Source organism: Giraffa tippelskirchi, chromosome 10 (assembly GCF_054371585.1).
Source record: "Giraffa tippelskirchi isolate mGirTip1 chromosome 10, T2T-mGirTip1v1.2.pri, whole genome shotgun sequence".
NCBI classification, from domain to species: domain Eukaryota; kingdom Metazoa; phylum Chordata; class Mammalia; order Artiodactyla; family Giraffidae; genus Giraffa; species Giraffa tippelskirchi.
The window spans coordinates 28,956,497-28,968,716 of record NC_137284.1 but is presented as its reverse complement, the minus strand read 5'-3'; the positions used below and the strand labels follow the sequence as shown (position 1 = coordinate 28,968,716).

General features: G+C 37.1%; 1 protein-coding gene across 23 annotated transcripts in view; it reads left to right on the top strand.

Moving 5' to 3' along the window:
- Positions 1-12,220, top strand: part of LOC145524723 (glycerophosphodiester phosphodiesterase domain-containing protein 4-like) — a 130,675-nt gene that overhangs the window by 35,498 nt on the left and 82,957 nt on the right. The gene's annotated exons all lie outside the window — the stretch shown is intronic.

The window sequence follows — 12,220 nt, the reverse complement described above, 5'->3', positions numbered from 1 at the left end:
TCTTTGGCCACCTGATGTGAAGAACTGACTCATTAGAAAAGACCCTGATTCTGGGAAAGATTGAAGATGGGAGGAGAAGGGTACAACAGAGAATGAAATGGTTGGATGGCATCACTAACTCAGTGGACATGAGGTGAGTAAGCTCCCGGAGTTGGTGTTGGACAGGGAAGCCTGGCATGCTGCAGTCCATGGGGTCACAAAGAGTTGGACACGGCTGAGTGACTGAACTGAAGGCTAAAAGAATTCAGCCCCATGAACCAGCTTTACCAGAAATGTTAAAGGGACTGCTCTAAGTGGAAAAGGCCACAACTAGAAATATGAAAAATTTGAAAGGAAAAAGTTCATTGGTAAAGGCAAATACACAGTAAAGGTAGATTATTCACTTATAAAGCTAGTAGGAAGGTTGTAAGGTAAAAGTAAGAAAATCATCTATATCCACAATAAGTAGTTAAGGGATGCACAAAATAAGAAGGTGTAAAATATGATGTCAGACCAGACATCTTATGGCCGTGTTGTGCTTTTGAGCCCTGTAGGGCCAGGAGGACTGATTACTGCATGGGGAGAAGGCCAACAGTGGCTTGAGGAAGGTCCTAGCCCTTCTGTCTGGCAGAGCCGATTTGGGACAGTGAGGCCGTCCTTCCCAGTCACTAGGATAATCAACTGGTTGGCCACACCTTTCAGTACACACCAAGATATTGAGAAGCCAGGTGAAAAGCCCAGATGGTGGTGTTGAAACAGATTAATAAGGAACTTAATGATTTAGCCCATGAGCTTTCAGCAGTGTTTTTTCAGGTCCATTTGGTGCAGATGCATTTCATTGGCACGCCACAATTATGGCACCTAATGACAGCCTGTATGAAGGTGGCATATTCTTTTTAAGAATTGATTTTCCTACAGACTGCCCCTTCAAACTACTTACCATTGCATTTACAACAGGAATTTATCATCCAAATATTAAAAGTAATGGCAGCATTGTCTCCTAAGATCACAGTGGTCTCCCACTTTAGCTATATATATATATAATATATCTATATATATATAAGCAGCATCACATTCCATCAAATTTCATTAAAAAGCAGCAGCATACCTATTCTTTTCAAATGCAAATCAAACATTCTCCAGGACAGATTACATGCTAGGCCATAAAACAAGCCTCAGTAAGTTTAAGAACACAGAAATTATATCAGACCTCTCTCTCAACCACAATGCTATAAGCTTATAAATCAATTAGAAGGAAAAAAATCTGGAAAACATACAAACATGTGGAGACTAAAGAATGATACTAAATAACCAGTGAGTCACTGAGGAAATCAAAGAAGAAAAAAGTAATACCTGGAAGCAAAATGAAAAAACAGTGATCCACAATTTATGGAATGCAGCAAAAGCAGTTTTAAGATAGAATTTTGTAGTACTACAAGCCAACCTTAGGAAACAAAAAGTAAATAACATAGCCTTACACCTAAAATGATTAGAAAAAGAAGATCAAACAAAACTCAAAAGTTAAGAAAAATCATAAAGCTGAGAGCAGAAATAAGTAAAAGAGACATTAAAAAGCAACAGAAATGATCACTGAAAGTATGAACTGGTTCTTTTAAAAGAGATGCAAGATTGTTAAATCTTTAGCCTAACTCTTCAAGAAGAAAAAATGAGGCCTAAATCAATAAAGTAAGAAATGAATAAGGGAAACTTAACAACAAACAGCACAAAAATAGAAAGGAGCATAAGAGATTGCTATGGACCTATCAATGACTCATTAATGAATTTGGTAAAGTCTCAGGCTATGGAATTAATGCACAGAAATATATTGCATTTCTATATACTAAAAGAACTATCAGAAAGAGAAATTAAAATAATCCCATTCACAATGACATCAAAAAGAGTAGAATACCTGGAAACAAATCTTACTAAGGAGCTAAAACATCTGTACTTTGAAAACTGCAAGACATAATAAATGAAACCGCAGATGACAGAGACACCATGCTCATGGACTGGAAGAGTTAATATTGTTAAAATGACCATACCAACCTGATGAAATCTACAGATTCAGTGCAATCTCTATTAAAATGTCAGTGGGATTTTTCACAGATCTAGAACAAATAATTCCAAAATTTTTATGGGAACACAGAAAAGCTCTGAGTACCAAAAACAGTCTTAAGATAGAAGAACAAAACAGTATCACTCCCTGACTTCAAAGTTTACTGTAGAGCTACAGTAATCAAAACAGGATGACGTAGACACAAAAACACACATAAATCAGTGGAACAGAATAGAGAGCCCAGAAATGTCTCCATAGTTATATGGGCAGTTAATATATATCCATGGAGACTGAAATATGCAATGGGGAAAGGAAAGACTCTTCAAAAAATGGTGTTGGGAAAACTGTACCACTTTCTCACACCATATACAAAATAAACTCAAAATGAATTAAAGTCTTATATGTAAGATCATAAAATATAAACTGGTAGAAGAAAACATAGGTAATGTACTCTTTGACTTAAGTCTTAGAATTTTGAAGGGAGGTCTGTTTCATTGGGCTAAGGAAATAGAAGCAAAAATAAATGAGACTACATCAAATGAAAAAAGCTTTCTCTCAGTGAAGGAAACTCAACAAATTGAAAAAGCTGTGTACTGAATGGGAGAAGATATTTGCAAATGACGTATCTAACAAGTGATTAATATCTTAAAGTATATAAAGAACTCATACAGGTCAGCATCAAAGAAACAACCAATTAAAAAACGGACAAAGGACCTGAATAGGCATTTTTTTAAAGGAGACATTCATGTGGCCAACAGACATATGAAAAGATGCTCTATATCAGTAATCAACAGGGAAATGCAAATCAAAACCACAATGAGATATCCTCTCACACATGTCAGAATGGCTATTAACAAAAAGATAACAAATTATAAATACTGGCAAGGATGTGGAGAGAAAGGAACTCTTGTGTACTGTTGATGAGAATGTAAATTGGTGGAGGCATTGTGGAGAACAATATGGAAGTTCCTAAAGAAATTAAACATATAAATACCATATATTCTAGCAATTCCACTTCTAGTTGTTTATCTGAAGAAAATGAAAACACCAGTTTGAAAAGATATATGCTCCGGTGTGTTCACTGTAGTAACATTATGTACAACATTCAAGATAAGGAAGCAACCTAAGTACCCATCAATAGATGATTGGATAAAGAAGAAATGATGTGTATAAATATGCAGTATTTCTCAGCCATAAACAGAATGAAACTAGCCATTTGTGACAACACGTTTGTACCTAGAGATACTATGCCAAGTGAAATAAATCAGAGAACGACAAGTACTATAAAATTTCATTTATATGTCGAATCTAAAACAAATGCACAAACATAACCAAATAGAAACAGAGTTAGTTATTTAGATGCAGAGAACAAACAGATGGTTGCCAGAAGGGACGAGGTTTGTGGACAGGAGAGAAATAGGTGAAGGACCTTAAGAGGTACAAGCTTTCAGTTACAAAATAAATGAATCACAGATATGAAATGCACAGTGTGAAGAATATAGTCAGTAATTATGTGATATCTTTGGTGACAGATGACAACTAGGGTTAATGGTGATCATTGTTAAATGTATAGAAATATCAAATTACTGTGTAGTGCACTGAGAATTAATATAGTTGTAGTTCAGTTATTCTTCAATTATACTTCAAAAGCAAGCAAGCAAACAAAAACCAAACAAACTTATAGAAAAAGAGGTCAGATTTATGACAAGAGACAGTGACTAGATTTGTGACTTGGAGACAGGGGTGGGTGAAATTGGTGAAATGAGATGAAGTACAGTCTTTCAGTTACAAGACAAATAAATATAGGGATGTAATATGTAACATGCTAAAGATAATTAAGGAAAAATATTTTTTTACTTTCTTAATGTTGTATCTAGTGCTTCTTCGATGGCTCAGTGATAAAGAAGCCACCTGCCAATGCAGGCGACATGTTTGATCCTTGGGTTGGGAAGATCCCCTGCAGAAGGAAATGACCACCCACTCCAGTATTCTTGCCTTGGAAATTCTATGGACTGAGAGGAGCCTGGCGGGCTATAGTCCATGGGATTGCAAAAGAGTTGAACATGATTTAGTGGCTAAACAACATCATTAATATTGTATCTGAATGAGATGATGGATGTTCACTAAACCTAGTATAATCATATTGTGATGGACGTAAATCAAATAATTATGTTGTGTGCCTTAATCTTTTACAGTGCTGTATGTAAAGTATATTTCAATAAAACTAGGGGGGGATCACTGAGATTTTGATAGGAATTGCATGAATCTTCTCATTGCTTTGGTTAATAGTAACATATTAACAATGTTAATTTTTTCAATCCATGAACATGGGATGTGTTTACATTTATCTGTGTCTTCCTCCACTTCTTTCAGGAATATTTTCTCATCTTCATTGCATAAATCTTTCACCTCCTTTGTTTAAGTTCATTCTTTTAAGTATTTTATTCTTTTTGATGCCATTTTAAATGAAATTGTTTTTGTAATTTCTGTAATTAGTGACCAGAATGGAGATTTCTTATATTTGTAGTATAGGATCTCTTTTTGACATCCTGAGTCTTACCATGCTTTGCAAGTTACTTCATTAACCTGTACACAGATTCTTCATTCTTAGTGTATAGAAATGCCATTAATTTTTGGATATTTCCTTGGTATTACTGTTTTGTGGAATTTATTCTGTTTCTTTTTGTTATGGAAATTTTAGGCTTTTCTGCATGTAAAAGTCTTTGTTGTTCAGTCATTGTCATGTCTGACTCTTTGTGACACTGTGGACAGCAGCTCACCAGGCTTCCCTATCCTTCATTATCTCCCAGAGTTTGCTCAAATTCATGTGCATTGAGTCGGTGATGGTATCTAATCGTGTCATCTCTGCTACCCTCTTCTCTTTTTGCCTTCAGTCTTCCCCAGCATCAGGGTCTTTTCCAGTGAGTTGGCTCTTTGTATCAAGTGGCCAAAGTATTGGAGCTTCAGCTTCAGCATTAGTCCTTCCAGTCAATATTCAGAGTTGATTTCCTTTAGGATTGACTGGTTTGATTTTCTTACACTCCAAGGGACTCTCAAGAGTCTTCTCTAGCACTATAGTTTGAAAGCATCAATTCTGGCACTCAAACTTCTTTATGGTTCAGCTCTCACATCTGTACGTGACTACTGGAAAAACCATAGCTTTGACTATACAGACCTTTGTCAGCAAAGTAATATCTCTGCTTTTTAATACACTGTCTAGGTTTGTCATAGCTTTTCTTCTAGGGGCAAGCATCTTTTAATTTCTTGGCTGAAGTCACAGTCCGCAGTGATTTTGGAAGCCAAGAAAATAAAATCTGTCACTGTTTCCACTTTTTCCCCTTCTATTTGCCATGAAGTGATGGGCCCAGATGCCATGGTCTTAGTTTTTGAATGTTGAGTTTTAAGCCAGCATTTTCACTCTCCTCTTTCATCTTCATCAAGAGGCTCTTTAGTTCCTCTTTGCTTTCTGCCATAAGGGTGGTATCATCCTCACATCTGAGGTTGTTGATATTTTTCGCAGCAGTCTTGATTCCAGCTTGTGATTCATCCAGCTCTTCATTTTGCATGACATGCTCTGCCTATACGTGAAACAAGGTGCCAGTATATAGCCTTGTCTTATTCTTTTCCCAATTTTGAACCAGTCAGTTGTTCTATGTAAGGTTCAAACTGTTGCTTCTTGACCCACATGCAACTTTCTCAGGCCACAGGTAAGATGGTCTGGTATTCCCATCTCTTAAGAATTTTCCACAGTTTGTTGTGATCCACACAGTCAAAAGCTTTAGTGTAGTCAATAAAGCAGAAGTAGATGTTTTTCTGGAATTCCCTTGCTTTCTTTATGATCCAACAAATGTTGGCAATTTGATCTCTGGTTCCTCTGCCTTTTATAAACTCACCTTGTACATATGGAAGTTCTTGGTTCATGTACTACTGAAGCTTGGTTTGAAGGATTTTGAGCATAACCTTACTAGCATGCGAAATGAGTGCAATTTTTCAGGTAGTTTGAACATTCTCTGACACTGCTCTTCTTTGAGATTGGACTTAAAACTGACCTTTTCTAGTCTTGTGTCCACTGCTGAGTTTTCCAAATTTGCTGGTGTATTGAGTGCAGCACTTTCACAGCATCATCTTTTAGGATTTGAAATAGCTCAGCTGGAGTTACATCCCCTCCAGTAGCTTTGTTCATAGTAATGCTTCCTAAGGCCCACTTGACTTCATACTCCAGGATGTCTGGCTCTAGGCAAACCATCATGGTTATCCCAGTCATTAAGATCTTTTTTTGTATAGTTCTTCTGTGTATTCTTGCCACCTCTTCTTAATCTCTTCTGCTTCCATTAGGTGCTTGCATTTCTGTCCTTTATTGTGCCCTTGGTATCTCCAATTTTCTTGATGAGATCTCTAATCTTTTCCATTCTGTTGTTTTTCTCTACAGTTCTTTTCCTTGTTCATAAAGACCTTCTTATCTCTTCTTATCAGATACCCAACTCTGCATTCAGTTGGGTTTATCTTTCCCTTCCTACCTTGCTTTTCACTTCTCTTCTTTTCTCAGCTATTTGTAAAGCCTCCTCAGACAACCACTTTGGCCTTCTTGCATTTCTTTTTCTTTGGGATGGTTTTAGTCTCTGCCTCCTGTACAGTGTTATAAACCTCTGTCCATAGTTCTTCAGGCACTGTCTACCAGATCTAATCCCTGAATCTGTTCATCACCTCCACTGTATAGTCAGTCATAAGGGATTTGATTTAGGTCGTACCTGAATGGCCCAGAGGTTTTCCCTTCTTTCTTCAATTTAAGCCTGAAGTTTTCAATAAGGAGCTGATAATCTGAACCACAGTCAGCCCCAGGTCTTGTTTTTGCTGAGTGTATAGAGCTTCTCCATCTTCGTGTGCAAAAAAATAAGCAATCTGATTTTAGTATTGACCTGTAGGTGATGTCTGTGTGTAGTCATCTTTTGTGTTGTTAGAAGATGGTTTTACTATGACCAGCATGTTCTCTTGGCAAAACTCTGTTAGCCTTTGTCCTGCTTCAATTTGAACTCCAAGGTGAAACATGCCTGTTACTCCAGGTATCTCTTGACTTCCTATTTTTGCATTCCAATCCCCTGTGATGAAAAAGACATCTTTTTTTGATGTTAGTTTCAGAAGGTCTTGTAGGTCTTCATAGAACTGGTCAACTTCAGCTCTTTTGGCATTAGTGGTTGAGTCATAGGCTTGGATTACTGTGGTATTGAATGAATGGTTTGCCTTGGAAATTAGCTGAGATCATTCTGTTGTTTTTGAGATTGCCCCCAAGTATTGCATTTTGGACTCTTTTGTTGGTTGTGAGGGCTACTCCATTTCTTCTAAGGTATTCTTGCCCAGAGTAGTAAATATAATGGTCATCTGAATTAAATTTGCCCATTCCTGTACATTTTAGTTCACTGATTCCTAAGATGTCAGTGTTCACTCTTGCCATCTCCTGTTTGACCACATCCAATTTACCTTGATTCATGGACCTAACATTCCAGGTTCCTATGCTGTATTATTCTTTACAGCATCAGACTTTATTTTTACCTCCAGACACATCCACAACTGAGTGTCCTTTTTGCTTTAACCCAGGAGCTTCATTCTTTCTGGAGCTATTAGTAACTGCCTTCTGCTCTTTCCCAGTAGCATGTTGGACACCTTCTGACCTGGGGGGCTCATCTGCAGTGTCATATCATTTTGCCTTTTCTTACTCTTAATGTTTATGGGGTTCTTGAGGCAAGAATACTTATGTGGTTTGCCATTCCCTTCTCAGTGGACTGCATTTTGTCAGAACTGTCCACAACGATTCATTTGTCTTGGGTGGCGTGGCATAGCATGGCTCATAGCTTCATTGAAGTTATGCAGGCCCCTTCACCAATGACAAGACCATGATCCATGAAGGCAGTGTATAAGATAAATACCATATGAAAACAGAAGTAATTTTAGCTTCTTCCATTCCAACCTGGATCCATTTTATTTCTCTGTGTTGCTCGATTGCGCTGGCTAGAACTTTTAGCGTCACTTTGAGTAGAAGTGCCAAAAGCACACTTCCTTACCTTGTTCCTAATTTTAGAGGAAAAGCTTTTTGTCATTCACCTTTGAATATGGTGTTTGCCATGGCTTTTTCATATATGTCTTTTATTGCTTTGGTGTAGTTTCCTTCTATTTTTAGCTTGATGAGAATATTTATCATTAAAGGGTGTTCAGTGTTGTCAAATTCCTTTTCTGTATCACTTGAAATAATTGTGTTTTTTTTCTCTTTCATTCTTTTAATGTGGCTTATTACATTGATGGATTTCAATAACATTCTTGAATTTTGGGACTAAATCTCATATATAATCCTTTTTAATACAGTGCTGAGTTCTATTTGCTATTTTATTGAGGTTTTTTTACATCAGTGTTCATAAGGGATATTGTTCTGTAATTTTATTTTCTTTTAGTATGTTTGTCTGGGTTTGATGTTGGGGTATCCTTTAGAGTGTTAGCTCTTACACAATCTTTTTTTATTCTCATGTTCAGTAAGTTGTATTGTCTTATCTTTTAGTTCAGTGAGTCTTCCTTTTGCCTGTTTAAATCTGCCTTTAAATCCCTGTAGTCAGTTTTTCATTTCAGTTATTGTACTTTTTAGCTCTATAATTTTTTGGTTTATTTTTCAGGTTTAAGAAATCTCTTTATTAATATTTCCATTTTGTTCATACATTATTTTGTTGAGTTTATGCACATCTTTAGTTATTTTAGTGTCTTTAACATGATTGTTTTAAAGTTTTTATCTAGTATATCCACCATTAGCTTTTTTTCAGGGACAGTTCCTGTTGATTTTTTTCCTTTGAATGGGCCATACTTTGTTTTTGTCAGTCTTGTGCTTTTTTGGGGGGGTTAAAAACTGGGCATTTGAGTTGAGTAGTATGGTAATACTGGAAGTTAGATTCTCCCCCTTCCTTTGGGTTTGCTGGCTTTTGTTGTTGTTGTTGTTTTAATTTTTATTAGATGTCTCTGTGCCGTGGATCAGCCCGAGGTGTAAACTTGAGTTTTTTTCAGGTTTTTCTGATTTTCCCTTGGCCATGTATGGTCACTTTCTAATTTCTCTTTGTATGTACAGATATTTTTAATATTTTAATTTTTTAATATAATCACTTTAATATAAAGCTACTGTTTAATGGCTGATTTACAATAGGAGAAAAGGAGAAGCATAAATGAGGGTTGAAAAGGGTGCTTCCCTTTAAATCTTGTCAAAGTTACTTCTGTTAGAAGGCTAGGACTTTGTAACAGCTGAAGAAGGTGCAACAACAGTCTTCTCTCTCTGCTCTTTTGTGACAAGAAGTAACCAGTTACCAGAGCAGAGAAACCCTATATTTGTAATAGAGGATGTTTTTTTGCCACCCTGGCACTCACCAGCTGCTGTGCAAGTTACTCCAGGAACCTGTCCACAATTGCTTGCCATGTGAATAGGGGTGGGTAATGGGTAGCTGCTGTTGTGCAAGAGGTGAAATTGATTGAAATTAACCCCAGCTTATATCTGAGTTTCCCCACAGAAGTTGAAAGCCTTTCATATACTCCAAACTTCCAAGAGAATTACATCAGACAGTCTTCGAATGCAGCTGTTGTCTAGGTGGGGAGACAGATTCCTGGTGCTTTGTACTCTGTCATCTTCCCAGCATCATCTCTTCTTCCTTTCATTTTTGATAAATTTTAAGTTGATAGTTGTTTTCTTCCTTCACCATTTAAAATACGTTGTTTCATTGTTTTCTGTATCTCATATTTTTTGTTGAAAAGTCTGCTATGTACTTATCTTTATTTCTCTCTAAATATGTATTTTCTTTTCCTGTGGCTACTTTTACAGTTTTCTTTTCCTCATCAATTTTTCACCAGTCATACACAGGCACATAATGTGGGGTATGGCCTGTGTATGTGCACTCCTACATTTACTTTTCTTGGTATTCATCGGTGTTGTTGGATCTGTTGATTCCTAACTTTTATAAATTTTTGAAATTTTTACTTTTACTTCCTCAGATTTTTTTCTGTTACTCCCCTCTTTTTAGGACTGCAACTGCACGTATATAATACTGCTTGATATTGTCTTACAGTTCATTTGGATAGATTCTACTGCTGTACCTTCAAATTCACTGATCTTTACATCATCTGTAATATCAAATATGCTGTTAAATTCATTTAGTGAAATTTTCATTTCAGTTATATTTTTATCTCTAGAATTTCCATTTATTTCTTTTTCGACTCTTAGAGTTATGTCTTCATATGTTCATGTGTTCCTTTGCATCTATTACATACATCGTCTATATTTTTTATCATGATTTAATATTCTTGTTTACTAATTCTGTCACCTCTGTCATTTCCAAGTTTGTCTTTACTGAGTAATTTCTCTAGGTTATGGTTACATTTTTATACTTCATTACACGTCTGGTAAATTTTGGTTATAAGCCAGACATTGTGACTTTACCATTTTGGGTGGTATATTTTTTCTATTCCATTGGAGACTTTTGTGCTTATTCTAGCAGGGAACTAAGTTACTTGCAGATTAGTTTGATCCTTTGGAGGACTGTTTTTAAATTCTTTTATGGCGATTCTAAAGTAATTCTAGTTCTAAATCATTCCCATCTCAAAGATGTATCCTTGTTATTACTGAGGTCATGCCACTGATAGAACTTGAATGAGTTACATCCCTTTGTGAGCTCTGTAAATTGTCTTAGAACTTTCTGGTTATTTTCCTTTTCTTGGAAGTTATTCTTGGCAAACTTCATAAGAGTTTTACTCTGTACATTTATAAATTGATATTTAGCCATACTTCAAGGGATCCTTGTACATATTTCTCCAGAATGCTTGCTTTTTGCATACCTTCATTCCCTATGGGACTCTAGCCAATAAAGTCTAGCTTTCTTGACCTCCCCTTAATCTTATCTTCTTCTTCTCATTTCAGTACAGTAGCTGGGTGCTTTTTAGATGATGCTCCCCTCCTTGCTCCATGGGCTTCCCCGGCGGTGCTAGTGGTAAAGAACCTGCCTGCCAATGCAGGCGATGTACGAGCTCAGGTTTGATCCCTGAGTCAGGAAGATTCCCTGGAGGAGGGCATGGCAACCCATTCCAATATTCTTGCCTGGAGAATCCCATGGACAGAGGAGCCTGCTGGGCAACAGTTCTTAGGGTTGCAAAGAGTGAGACCTGACTTGAGTTGACTTATAATGCATGCTCGCCTTGTCCCATGCCACATTCCAGTATTTACCTGCAAGAAGGAAGCTTGGGTAATGGTAAAGCCTATTTTGTTTGTTTGCCTTTTCTCAGAAATAATTATACTGTGCTCCCCATTGTCCACTTCCTCCAAAAGTTAATTCTCTTGTTTTGTCCAGTTTTCTAGTTGTTTATGGGCAGGGGACTATGACTCAATCCTGTTACTCCTTAATGATCATTACAGAGTTCTCATCATGTATATTTTAATCATAAAGAGAGATTTTCATAAAAACAGATTCTTCAAGGCAAATAGCCGATAACAGAGAAGTTTTCAGATAATAAACTTTTCTAATGATGCCACCTGATATGGGAATCTAGGACCAGAAATACTCAGGGCAGTTGCCAGTTGGGAAATGAGTCAGAAAAACATAGGAAGATTGTGTAGGTGCCTGCTTAGTATGGTTCTAGGGACTTCAGGACCTTGCCACATTCACTTGTCACTTACCTTACTCTCAGATGACTACTCTACCTATTGTTTTCTAGATCCATAAATTCCCTGGATAGGAAGGCTACTCTTTCACCATAGCTAATAGACTTATTGGAGCTTTCCTGGTAGCTCAGACGGTAGTCAGCCTGCAGTGCAGGAAACCCAGGTTCGATCCCTGGGTCAGGAAGATCCCCTGGAGGAGGGCATGGCAAGTCACTCCAATATTCTTGCCTGGAGAATCCCCCTAGACAGAGGAGCCTGGCAGGATCCAGTCCATCGGTTCACAAAGAGTCAGACATGACTTAGCAACTAAGCACAACACAGTAGGCTTATTGTACATTACAAAAGATTGCTTCCTTGGGCAGAAAAATGTTAATATCAAAGTATAAATTCCTGTACTTAATCCTCTGCTAAGATAAGGGAGGGAGTAAGGAATCTAGTAAGACTTGTGAGCTTGATAGGCTTTCTGAGAACCCTGTCTGCCAGGGTGGCTGAATTCAGCCTATCCACCTCTTCCG